Genomic DNA, 13518 nt, shown 5'->3' on the forward strand with positions numbered 1-13518 from the left:
TCAGAGGTGTTTTACTACCGTGTAAAATCTCCAGCCCTTTTTATTTTTTAATCTTTGAGAAAGGATCTCCCTAAATTGCTGAGGCTGGTCTTGCACATGTGGTCCTCCTGCCTCAGTTTCCAAAATTGCTGTGATTATAGATGCGTGCCACCAACCCTGCCTAGTGCAAAGGCCTTTATTTAAAAAAAAAAAAAAAAAAAAAGTCACGAGTTTCAGACTTTTCCAGAACTAATAGTCTTTGAAATGACTAACAGTCTTTGAAATTTGTAGATGATATATAAAGACAGACATGTGGGTACCTCATAGAAAGACCTTGAGGGACACCTTATTTTTCCTTTCTTTTCTAGCCTTTTTTTTTTTTTTTAAACTATACTATCAGATCTTACTTATGTCAGGGAACATAAAGCACAGGGCTTTTCAGAGCCAGAAGTACTGGCCCTACAAGTAACTGAAGGATGCCTCTCAATAGGAAGGCCCAGGGAAGCCCTCCCCCATGCAGCTCTGACCTCCCACTGGCTTCAGGTGGCCAGGTGGGAGGAGGGCTCTCCTGTAGCAGCCACTGTGGGCCTTGGCCTCACACACAGCCAACCACTCATTTGCCATCCTGCCTGCTAACTCTGACCTCTGATTACCTTAGTGACATTAAGCAATGAAGTTACCAGTCTGGTTTTTTTTTTGTTTTTTGTTTTTTTTTTTTATCTGTAATATGGGACTAATACCAAGAAAACTTCCCTCCAGGAATGCTGTGGTATCAGGTAAGACACACTGCATGAAGAAGACAATCAGACAAGGGTAGTTACTTAGTTATGGGGCCCAAAATTCCTGTTGCAACACAACTCTGAGTGGGCTGGGGTTTAAAAATTCACCCCAGGGGCTGGTGTTGTGGCGCAGGGCTTGTTTAGCATGTGCAAGGCCCTGGGTTCAATCCTCAGCACCACATAAAAATAAAATAAAGGTTTTGTGTCCAACTACAACTAAAAAAAAAAAAATATATATATATATATATATATATATATATTTTTTTTTTTTTTTTTTTTTTTTTTTTTTTTTAATTCACCCCAGTCCTTGGATCAGCACTACAAAAAAGCAAGGCAGGACCCACGGGTTAGATTGTCCACATGGGTTTGGGAATATAGCTTAGTGGTAGAGCCCTGCCTAGCATTGTGCAAGGCTCTGGGTTGATCCCCTCCATGTAGAGTAGGGGGACTACAGCTCTAAAATGGGTCCTAAAACCAGAACTGGGTGATGTACTGCAAAACCCTCCAGCTCTATGTGGCTGATCATGCTAGCAGTCTTTCTACTCAGCACATGGCACTGAGTTCCAAAACAATCTCAACTCCTCCTGGGGCAGGAACTTAGCTATGTGGTACAGCACTTGTCTAGAATGTGAGAGGCCTTGGGTTAAAGCCCCAGTACCAAAACCAAACAACAACCCCTCTCCAAGCCCCCACCCTCCCTCTGAGACTACTATGTGAGTCAGAGGCTGGCACCCTCTGCTCCCCTCCCCCACACTGGAACCTGAGTGTTGGGTCTGGAAACTACCCACTCCAACTCTAGGGAGCATTCAAGGCCAATTCTTGGCACAAAACTTCAGAGCTGGAGGGGCTTAGTACAAGTGGTAGGGCAAGGAGATGCTCGTCTAAAACACAGCAACACAGCCTTTAATTTGGAAGGTGTCCTGTGCTTCCTGCTCCAGGTTCTCTCCAAGTCTCAAATAACGTTATTTTCCAATCTTAAAAAAGACATCTTGGTGGGACTTCTGATGTGTGTGGAGCGGGGCGGGTAGGCAGGTAAAAGGAAAAAAAAAAAAAAAGAGTACTCTACCACCCAGAGAACTGGCCTTTGGGGGGTGACCCTTCCAGTCAATCCACTTTCACTCTCTTTTGGAATACAAATGCTTAAAAGTGAAATTGGGTAATCGGTACCTGGTCTGAATTTTCCTATTTTTCCACTCACCGCTTACTCTCATAAACATTTCCACATGACATAAAATATTTTAAGCAACAGTTTTTAATGGTCACATAGTTGCTTGAGTGTGGCTGCAGGTTCCAGAATTTATTTAACCAATCCCCTAGAGTTTGATATTTAGGCTGTTACCTTTTTTTTTTTTTTTTTTTTGGCATAAGAGATTGAATCCAGGGGTGCTTAACCCCTGAGCCACATCCCCAGCCCTTTTTAATGTTTTGTTTAGAGACAAGGTCTCACTGAGTTGCTTAGGGCCTTGCTAAGTTGCTGAAGCTGGCTTTGAACTAGTGATGCCCCTGCTTCAGACTCTCGAGCCTCTGGGACTATAGGCATGCGCCACTGCGCCCGCCTACATATTTTTTTTAAAAATATTTTTTAAGTTGTATATGGACACAATTCTTTTATTTTTATGTGGTGCTGAGGATAGAACCCAGTGCCTTACACATTGCTAGGTAAGTGCTCTATCACTGAGCTATAACTCCAGCCCCACCAGCTACATATTTTTAAAGTTTTTTTTTTAATTTTAATATTTTTTTTAGTTGTAGATGGACACGATACCTTTATTTATTTATTTATTTATTTTTCAGTGCTGAGGATCAAATTCAGTGCCTCACGTGTGCCAGGCAAGTGCTCTACCACGGAGCCACAACTCCAGCCTCTATTTTTAAGGTCCTCGATTTCTCTCTAGGTTATTCTTTTGCTGTTGTTTTTACTTATACATGACAGTAGGGTATATTTTGGCATATCTTTTCTTGATATCTTGAAAACTTGTACTAATTTTACCCTCCTGTGGCAATGAGACCATTATCTCAGAAGACTCACAAACCCTCAACTTTTTGGTGGTTTCCCGCTATTCTCCTCAGTTCCTCCCCAGAGATTCTCAGATCTGCATAAGGCGTTCAAAACCAAACACTACAGACCCCGAGGAGCCTGTGTGAGCTCCCTGGTTCACAGCTGGGCAGGGTCTTCACCTGTAACTGATGTGGGGCGCAGCAGTCACTATGGTCTTTGTAAATGGAGGTGAATAAGACATGCTTCTGGGGGACTTACATATTGGTGGAAGGAGGAGACAGAGGCAAACAAAGGGGCAGGTAAGCAGACCTTCTAATGCAGCAGAATCACCTGGGGAGCCTTAGAAAGAAACCATTCTTAGGTCCCACTATAGGTCAGTTAAATTGCTCCCTGGGGAGAAGGACTCAGGCTTGAGTATCCCACAAAGCTTTTTTAAGTATTCTAAACTTCAAGTGTAGGGTCGAGAAGCTCTGCTCTATACAACACATACACACAATTTTACAAAGGTTATGCACTGGGGGTGATGAGAACCTGGATGGAGTGGGGTGCTTAGGGCTTGCTAACAGCTTCCTGGAGGAGGTGACTTCTGGGCTGTCATAAGGCAAGAGCAGGCTCAGAGCACAATTTGTGATTGGGAGGGGTGGGGCTGGGCAGCATTGGAGATGGAACCCAGGGCCTCACACGTGCTGGGCAAGTGCTCTACCCCTGAGCCACATCCCCAGGCCTTGATTCTTATTCTTAATAACACCCATTGCACTCAGAGTCCCTGAAAGCCCTTTCCTGTACTCTGTCCCTTCTCCCTCCCACACAATCCTCTGCTCACTTTGACAGAGGAAGGAACCACTCTTCAAAGATGCCAAGTGACTTGACAAGGTCACCTGGCTGCTACGTGGCTGAGCCTAGGACCAGGACTCTTCCCTGCATCCCACCTCAGAGCCGGCAAGGCCCAGAGCGCTGTCGCTCTGGCATTTCTGGGAATTCTGAACCTCTCCTCACCACCTCTCCTACCAATTTACCTTTCACTGGCTCCAGCCCTGAAACGTTCCCACCAGGCCCTGGCAAAGAGGCCAGGCTCAGCTCTCCCTCCTACCACCGTGACCAAAAGGAAGAATTAACAATGAAAAAGAGGGAGAACCAAAGATCCCACTCCATCTCATTAAGAAAGTAAACATAAGAGCCATCTAAGTGTCTAATTAAGCTTCTAATTAGTCCCTGCTTGTTACTAATGCAAATTAGATTACTCCGCTTAACTACAGCATGTCCACAACACCCTTGTTAATTGCGGCCTTTTGAAATTAAATTACTCCCTAATTAGCATATCAAAGCCATTGATTCGGAGCTGGGAAAGATGAGGGCAAGAGGAGCCGAATGCCAAGTTTGGTTAATCAGAGACGGCTAATTAAATAGTGACGTCTTACGTGGGGGGCCTGCTGGTTAAGGAGTAGGGGCAACCCACTCAGGGCCTGAATGGCCACCTGGAGCCTGGTTCTGGTAGTGGCCTTTGACATCAGGGCCTCCTATGGACATAGGAGGGGCTTCAGTGGGCTTGCAACAGACCACTGGGTCCAGCCCTTGCTCAGCCTCTGGCTGCTGTCTGGCCTTGCCCCTGGCACGCCCTGGCCCCTCTTCATCTCCCTAGATGATTTCTAGGCATGGCATTCACAGAAATCTTGGGCATCAATTCAGGGGTATCCAAAGCACAACCACATTTGAATATGCAAAGCTTCAGCAGCGTCCTTCCACTTCTCTCTGTGTCAAGATGGGTTCCAAACGGGACTATTCCTCCTTTCCCAACAACACATAAGAGAATAAGTATGGGGGACAGATAACCTTCATAGAGGGGCTCACCTGCCAGGGGTGCACTGGTTTCAGCTTAGAACAGGCCCCTAGAGACACAAGGGGTAATTATAAGGATAATTACCTCTGTGGTATAAAGTAAGGAAAAAGAATTATCCACCACCATCAGTTTTAGTTTTGGGGTTTTTTGTTTGTTTTTGTTTTGGGCTTATTTATTTATTTATTTTTAGTACCAGGGATAGAACCCAGGGGCACTCAACCATTAAGCCATATCCCCAAAACTTTTTTATATCATTTTTATAATTTAAAAATTTTTTATAGTTATAAATGGACAGTGTGCCTTTATTTTATTTATTTATTTTTTTTTATGTGGTGCTAAGGATTGAATCCAGTGCCTCATACATGCTAGGCAAGCGCTCTGCACTGAGCTACAGCCCAGCCTTCTTTATATATATATATATATATATATATATATATATATATATATATATATATATTTTTTTTTTTTTTTTTTTTTTTTTTATTCAGAGACAGGGTCTCCCTCAGTTGCTTAGGGCCCACCTATGTTGCTGAAACTGGCTTTGAACTCCCAATCCTCCTGCCTCCGCCTCCTGAGCCGCCTGGATTTCAGGGATGCACCACCACGCCCAGCTGCCACCATTAGTTTGTAAGCAGCAGTGTGGAAATTAGATTTGGGTCCTTATTGGTCTTCTCTAAGCCCTTGCTGTAAAGAGTCTTTTGGACTCTCCGCTCCTAGATTTTCCTTGAATAATATTGAGAATGGCAAGTCCCCTTGTCAAAGTTGCTAACCAAAATGCCCTCTGGGGCTAGGCGGGTCACCAGCAGGGCTGGTGAGAAGCAGCTTTCACCCATTCCCAGTCCCTCCTTACCCACACAGAAATATGGGCTCAGTATTGGCTGTGTTTGGGTTTGGGTTGTGCAAAAGAAGCCCCAGTAGGGATACTTACAGAAATTTACTATGGCATTGAGCTGTGTGGGGTGTCAGAAAACCTCAGCAGAGGTGAAGTTATTCAATTTGTGACCACAGTCCTTCAGGCCAGCATTCCCAAGAGAAGGTCCCAGTTAACTGTGTGACCTTATGTAAGTCACCTCCCCTCTCTGGACCTAGATCCTTCACCTATCAAATGAGAACAGGAATTCTCAAGATCTGATGAATCTCTCGGGGATGGTGAGGATTAGAACAAGGGGCTGTGAAACTAACTGCAAAGCACAGTTCCTTGTCAGTCTGGTGACCACCTGTCAGTCTGGTGACCACCTAGTTCTACGTGTTACAAATCCCTCCCAGATTTCCTAATGGGGATACTTTCTAGAAACTTCTTACTCAGTCTTCCATGCAAGGAGCAGAGCCAGGGCTTCCAAGTGTCCTTAAGAATGCTGAGGGCTAGTTACTAAAGGCGCCTGGCTATTGGGAAGCTAGGAAGTACCACACCTCTCTCCTCTGCCCTACATTTAATGGACCAGCCCTGGCAAAGGAGTGGAGGGTCCCTAACTGGTTCTTTCTCTGTCCCTCTCTCCCCAGCTAGAGTACAGGCTGTCCCCAGCCTTCCCTCCCCCAGTCCCCCACTCCAAGTTCATCACCAGTAGCCCCTGGAGCACTCAGGGTCAGGGCCAGGGCCAGGGCCAAATTCCCAAAGGGTGAGATTTTGTTTATTTAAGGAGAGATCAAACAGGGACCAGGGGAGAGGAAGTCCCCTTGCTCCTCACCTCAAAAAGAGTGAATCCCAAACAGTACTCAGCCCACAGGCAGCCACACAGGCCAAATTGAGCAAAGGGGTCTAAAGCAATTTTATTTTAGAAAGTAAGTGAAATTAAAAGCAAAGCAGAAAAAGGGAAATGGGGGAGGGGAAGGCTGTCCTGGTGTGAGGGGGAGGGGGGATGGCAGCACACAAGGGCCAAGCTGCAGCCCGCCTAGCACAGCTCTCTCTCCCAAGGAGATTCAATTAATTGATAACAAGAGGCATCAAATTAATTTCTGGAGGATGTGAGATTCTGATGAAGGGAAATCTCGTCGATGGGGATCAGGCAGGAGGGGGCGGGCCGCACCCCTTTTAATCAGGCTCAGCTGCCTAATTGGCGAGGAGGAGACTTCCATGGGTCATAGGGTTCCCTGCCCTGAGCTCCACATGTCGCCCCTTTGGAAAAGACCCGGGAGGCAGTGGGTTCCTGTCACTGTCAGAACAAAGAGGGTGCCCAGCTTTGGCAAGCCGAGGCCAGGCAGAGGGGACTGCGGGTGTCCCTCACCAACTATAAGGTATAAATCTGGGGCCCACTGGGAAGACAAGGTTGTGCCTAAGGCCAGAGAGCGAAGTCGGGTCTTGGTAGCAGCGCCTTACTGGGTTCCCACGGTATATGTGTGCAAGTCTGGATCCTGTTTAGAACCCAGATCCATCAAGTCATTCCTGAATTCAGGCATGTAGCACAGAACATGGGTGGCACTCCCTGCAGCTGAAAAACATAGTCCACGCTGTGCAAGACCCTTGCGGACCCCCAGGCCCTGGTCCCAGCCAGCCAGTGTGCCAGTCATTTTATCAGCATTCAGCAAGGGCCAAAAACATATCTCAGCTCAGATCTCAACACCTCTGAGAGTGTCCAGAGCTCAGAGCAGTGCTCCCCGGGGGGCTAACCTGAAGGAGTGCCTCAGCTGGGAAGGAGAGCAGGCAGCCCTGGCTTGCTGGGGAACCCCCCAGGCTTCTCTGAAGGAGGGCTTCTCCCAGTGGGCTGCAGCACTTCAACACACCCCTGACCTTCGGAGTGCCTCCTGCTCCCATCTAGAGATGGGGAAGCCTGGAGAGCCTTGGAGGTTTGCTCCCCAAGTGACCCCTCCTGGGTTTCCCACAAATCTTGATGTTCCATCTCCCTCCAAAATTCTCCCCAGCAGCACCTTTTTCTTCCAGGATGCAGACAAGAATCTGCACAAGGAACACCTGAAGGCAAGGAGGAAGTCCACTGCAGCCCGCTTTTGGAGCAAATTCTTTAGTGCTGGGGCTCCTAGAAATGGGGGCTTCCAGAAATGAATGGAAAGCCAGAAATCAAATCCCAGGGATCCTGCTCAGACCTGCCCCAGAGAGGAAAACAAAAAACAAAACCCCCATACCCCCCCCCAACTTTCCCCTCCTACTGCGGGGCTCTTCCAAGGTCTGTGCCATTGGTACATGTGTCCTGTCAGGACCCAGGCTTGTCTTCTGTGGTAAGAACCCATGCAAAGGATCCACATTCCCACACTCGCTCCATTTTGGATTTTTACAAGTTACAAGCGAGCCTCCCCTTATTTTACCTCTTCTCTGTCCTTGCACTTAGTAGGCACTCCACATTAACTGTACTGTACAGCGGAGTCAAGTCTTGTCTCTCTTCCCTGAGCTGCCCTGCCCTCAAGTGGTCATCATTTTGCCCTCTCCTGTCATGCCAGTCAGAATTCTAGGTCACTACCACGCCTACCAGCCCTGCCTATCTTGGACAAATGCCAAGAGGGTCTTTACATAAGTCTTTTGAGTCTGGAAAAACCCTCTGGACCCCACCTCCATTCACATGGAAGCCCAGGCGAGATGCCAGCAGAACCAACTTAGGGTGGGAAAGGAAACAACATTTACCTCTATCTTGCACCATCAATAGACCCCACCCACCCTGGGGCCTCAGTGCACATAGGAAGAGGCCCAGGAGGTGAGCAGAACAGCTGGGATTGGCAGGAAAAAAGAAAGATGCAGGGGCGTCAATGGAGGGGAAGCACTGAGAAAAACAAAAAGACCCTGGCCTGGGTTGGTGGGGGCAGCCCTGGAAGCAGGGATCGAGGCAAGGGAGGGCTCTGGCCAGGCCCTGCCAGCTCTGACCACTCACCAGAGTGACTCCATGGCCCCTCACCTTGTAGCCCTAGGCAGACTGTACCTTTTGTGCAGGAGCTCCTGCTTCCCAGTCAGCATGCCTGAGCCCAGGAGAGCATCTAACAAGACCACTGCAGCCACAGCCACAAAGTGCAGATATAAATTTTGGAGGACAGAAGAAAGAGGGTTCCTACTGTGATCCCGTTTGGACAGAACCAGCAGTGAGTGCAAGTGTGCAATTTCCATGGAAAATCCCGGAAGGCAAAACTGAAGAAAGCCAACTTCAGGCTCAGGGGATGTTTCTTTTTGCCTCTTAAAGGTGATCCCTTCAGCACTAGGTCCCAAATTGGTCTGAAACTTGCTGCCAAATGTCTTCTATAAGGATGTGAGAGGTATGGTTTCCAAATACGAGAAATCTCCCTTTCTAGAGAGAGGGTACTGATCATTTTTTTCCTCCTTCATGTTCTGGGAAATTTTCATTTATACTTTTATCCTGAGCATCTTAGTAGTACCTGGGAGACATTCCAAGGTGCTAGGGTGGGGGGCATCAGATTCTATACCCAAGTCTTCCTCTAAAGGGAAGACAGGGAGCGAAGGTACAGCCTTCATACTAGAGGGAAGAGAGGAGACCAAGACTAGCTTGGGGAGGAGGGGAGGAGGCAGGGGGAGTGACCGCCCCTCCATCCCTTCCCCATAGCAGAGGCTCCAGCCGTGCTGGTTTCTTCTAGGGTCAGGGGCCCCACACTTAGTCCCAGCTCTGCTACTAAGTAGCTGTGTAACCTCAGTCAAGTTGTCTCTTCTCTCTGGGCTTCTTTTTCCAGCCTATAAAATGAATTTTAATACTCCAGTGTTTCCAGTATTCAGTCCAATAAGTGGCCTGGCAGTGCTGGTAAACTAACAATTTTTAAAAGCCATCCCCGGATTGGCACTACCAGGCACCAGGCACCATGCTAGGAACTTTACCTCTCGTTCAACTCCCAAGCTGACTCTCTACATTGGGTATTACTGACCTACTTTACAACCTAAGAAAATTGAGGTTCGGGGAGCTTAATTAAGTTCCCCAGAGTCCCATCTCTATTGCCAAGTTCCACTCTGACACATGTTCTGCCCTGGGGAGGCCCGTGTTCCTTGCTCTGGGTTCCAGAGTTCTGGAACTAAGTCTGAGAAAGTCATCCCAGCCAATGGAGCCCAGAGTCCTGACCAAAATAGTCCTGAGGCTGCCTTGGCCTGGGCAACCGGGATGGGGCAAGATGCAGGGAAGGGAAACTGGGAAAACCCTTTTTTTGAAAGAAATAATTATTTCACATAGTTCTATCTACAGGAAAGGTAAAGACATTGCACCTGCTTGGGAGGAGGGTGTAGGGGTTGTACTGCCCCAGCGGTAGTGACAGGAAACCAACCGCCAAGTCCTAGCTCTTAGTGGGGAGGCTAAGGGTTAAGATGTAGGGAGGAGAGGGCAGCTGTGGGGCAAGGAAGGCTTCTGGAGATGTCCCGCCCCTGTCCCTTCCCTCCCCTCACATCTCAAACCCCTTCTCTGAAACACTCACTGCTCCATCTATCAGAATCTCCTGCACCAACACTGTGAGGTCCAGAGAGCAGACCCCAGCCTTTATCACGTAGGTACCCCAATACCCAGCCTGGGACCTGCCCAGAGAGAGTAGGGGCACAGCAAATACTTGGGGAATTACTGGATAAAAGAACCCCCCCACACAAGTTGTCCTGCTTCCCTCCCCTCAGGAAGAGGTGTGTTTGGAGTAGGGGCCCAGCAGGATACACACATTCCTGGCAAGAAGGGACCTACCTGCCAGAAAGGAGGCTTCTGGCCAAAGGCAGAGAAAGGGGGATGGGGGTGTCTAGGTAGAAGGAAGAGGGGCAGGTCTCTTTGCAAGTAGAGCCCAGCCTCAGCTATTCTTCAGCTCTGGTGTCAGGCCTTTCCCTTCCCAGGGCTCAGGGGCTTCCCAACTCCAGAACTCCTGAGAACCCTGCCCAGGCCTGGGAGAACAGAAAACTCCCCGCCCCCCAGGGGCCCAGGGTTAGGCTGCTAGAACAGAAGGTTCCAGTGGTCTCCCCACCTTAGCACCAAGGATACGGTGGGTGTCTAAGGAACCAGGAGTACAGATTGGGAGACTGGGGAGGGGGCACAGATAGCACCACCTCCTCCCCAGGCCATCTTGCATTGACCAGAGTGGAAATCACACTCCCCTGTGCACTGTCCTTAGAGCAACTCAGATCTAAAGGCACCGCGGGAGCCAGCAAGCCATCTAGGTGCCCGCCACAAAGTCCCTGTGCCCTCCCTGCAGCCACCAGGTGACAAATAACCTCAGAACCCCAAGGGGCAAGAAAAAGTTTCTCAAGTTAAAAAAAAAAAAAAAAAAAAGGCTTCAGACTTCCCCACAGCGGTTTTCCGCGGGGGCGAGCAGAGGTTGTCTGAGGCCGGTGGCTCCCCTTCACACAGCTCCTCTCAGTTCGGGTTGTGTTGGAGGAGCCGAGGAAGGAGGATCCAAATGCCTGTGACCCAAGACTCGGAGGCCAAGGGGCCGATCTGCCCTGGTTCTCTCCGGAAAGTGAGCCTGGGGTCCGGAAAGCTGGGCGGTGAGACCGCTCAGACCGTCCCACAGCCACCGACGACCGTGTACTGATCATTCCGCTGCTCCTCCTTCGGGGACGCAGAAGGGGGCCCTTGATTTAACCACCGCAATTGCCCCTCAAATTGCGCTCCCCGAGGCCCTCAACACCTAACACTTGGGTCTGGGACAAATCCAGGCGAGGGCTCTGAGGCAGGGTGAAGATGCTGAAGTTCAGATAAAATCCCGCATTGGCCAAACGCTCCTGGGCTTTCTCCGGAACTGTAGCTTCAGTTTGGGGTTTGCGCCTCTGGGTCCCCCGCCCCTCTCCCCAGCTCAGGGCGCCGCGGTCTGCCAGAGGGGAGACCCAGAGTGCTGGGGTGCTTCTCATGCGATGATCTCCAGATGCCTTCAATCCCAGGTGCCGAGTAAGCGAGGAAATATCCAGGCGGGGTTGGCACGAGAGGTCGGGGGTGCAAAAGGAGGAGCGGGGCGATCTCTTAGCTCAGGGCCCCATACCCTTTTCCTCCTTTCCTCCCAGCCTATAAAGTCGGGGTGGGATGCGGGTGTGTTCACGAGGTCGCCCCAGTTGGGGGAAGAGAGGTAATCCACCGCCGTCAGGGCTCTGCCTCAGAATCCGCATCCCGCGAAATCACACGATCCTTTACTCAGGTGGCCACCGAGACCCCAGGTCTCTCAGGGCACCCTGCATTCTAGAGCCAAGGGCTCTGCTCTGGCGCAGCCCAAGGAAGTTTGTTTGGTGTTGAAGCGGAGCGCGATGCTGGAGCGCCGCCGGGGTGGCCGCGGGTCAGAGAGGTGTTGGGGGAAGGAAAGGGGTTGTTCACGGGGGACATAAGAGTCCTCATTCGGGGAGGCATGGTCCTGCTTGGTCACTCTGGGACCCTCTTCCCTGGTGGGCTTCCCCCCCACCCCACTACGTGGTGGGGTGGTAGCTTCCCCAAAGCGGGTGAATAGAGGTATCCGCCAGATCGGTCCCCCACCCTGTGGCTCAGGCGCACAAAAATCACAGAGGCCATTTCCAGACGCTCTCAAGTGCCCAAGAAGTTTTCCGCTCTGTCTCTGAGCTCAATGAGGGATGGGGGAAAGAGGGCTGATTGGTCTCAGAACTTCCGAGGTGCGACCTAAGCAAGACAAGTTCCCCTTCACCCAGGGCGACGCGGCGTGTGGGGCTGTAGTACCCCCCGCCCCAGTCCCTCTGCCTCTGGCATATCTTGGAGAGTCCCGAGACTGGAAATGGGGGAGCCCACTTCACCACTTCCCTTCCCAGCTCAGGAAAGTCCGGGCCGGGAAGTATTCTTTGTCTGACTCGGGGAGGGGGGGTCGCGCCCCCTTACACCCCATTCCCAGCGGCCAGGCCCGGAGGGGGCGGAGCCCAGGATCTTGGGGGAGGGGCGGGCCTCAGTGGCCTCTCCAGCCACCCACCCCTGGCCGGCCCCCGCTGCCCGCCACCGCAACCCCCCCCCCCGCCACCGCGCAGTAGCCCCCACCTGTTCCCAAGGCAGCTCCGGCCCGCTGGGGCCCGAGCCGGGGGCGGGGTCTCGCGGCTCCCCGGGTCAGTGCACTACGGCCGGCCCCGGCTTGAACAAAGTGCGCCGGCCCGGGCCCGACTCCTCCCGGCGCCCGGCGCGTCTCCGGCGGGCAGTTTGCAAACACAAAGTGAGCCAGTGAGCAGGCGAGAGAGTGCGCGAGCTAGGGAGTTGGTCTGGTCACCGGCCCAGCCCCCACCCGCTTCCCCGGGCCCGACTCGCCACCTACCTGTCCGGCCCGGCCGCTCCGTGCGGGCTCCGGCCCGTCAGCCCGCGCAGGGCATGGGGCTCGCTCGGGTCGCAGCCCGGGCCCGCCGCCGCCCGCCGGGGCTGCTCCTCCGCGCCGCCCCGCGCCGCGCAGCTCTCGGGCGTCCTCCCTGCGCGCCGCGCCGACCGCCGCGCGCCTTAGCCCCGCCGGGGCATCGCACTTTGTGGGGAGCTCGGCTCGCTCCGGCTCTGCTCCTCCTTCTTGGTCCTCCCGCGACGTTCGTTAGATCGCTCCGGCTCCCGGGCTCCGGGACCCCGGCGTCCCCGCCCCCGGCCCAGCCCTGGTTCCGGCCCGGGCTCCTCCCCGCCGCGCCGCCGCCGCCTGCGCCGCGCCCTCCTCGCGGGCTGGGGGCTCTGTCCCGGCCGCCGGCCGCACTGTCCGGTCCGCAGGGGTGGCCGGCTCCGGACTCCGAGGGGCTGCGACTGAGCCCGGGCTGCGAGTGGCTGCGAGCGGGCGGCGCGCGGGCGGGGCGGGAGGGGACGGGGGACGGGAGGGGCGGAGGGGAACGAGGGAGCGCGCGGAGCGCCCGGGAGGAGGGAACGAGCGAGCGAGAGGCGGAGGAAGGAGCGACCAACTTCTAGTGCTACCATAATTCGCCTAAAGCAGGTGCAGCAACTTTCACCCCGCGAGGCAGCCTGCCGCGAGCGAGAGAGACCACGTGGACCAAACTTTAGGGGAGGAAAAATGGGGACGTGGAGAGAGGACTTGGGGCTACAGATTTGAAAAAGGCGATAGGCCGAGATACCCCA

General features: G+C 52.2%; 1 protein-coding gene across 4 annotated transcripts in view; it reads right to left on the minus strand.

The window, feature by feature from the left end:
- Foxp4 (forkhead box P4) overlaps window positions 1-13012 on the minus strand; it is a 51511-nt gene extending 38499 nt beyond the window's left edge. For all 4 annotated transcript variants that reach the window (XM_077109662.1, XM_077109660.1, XM_077109661.1 and 1 more), the window contains exon 1: window positions 12731-13012. The gene's annotated coding sequence lies outside the window, so the exon portion shown is untranslated. The remainder of the gene's footprint in view (window positions 1-12730) is intronic.
- Window positions 13013-13518: the final 506 nt, after the last annotated feature.

Source organism: Callospermophilus lateralis, chromosome 6 (genome assembly GCF_048772815.1).
Source record: "Callospermophilus lateralis isolate mCalLat2 chromosome 6, mCalLat2.hap1, whole genome shotgun sequence".
In the NCBI taxonomy this organism is placed as follows: domain Eukaryota; kingdom Metazoa; phylum Chordata; class Mammalia; order Rodentia; family Sciuridae; genus Callospermophilus; species Callospermophilus lateralis.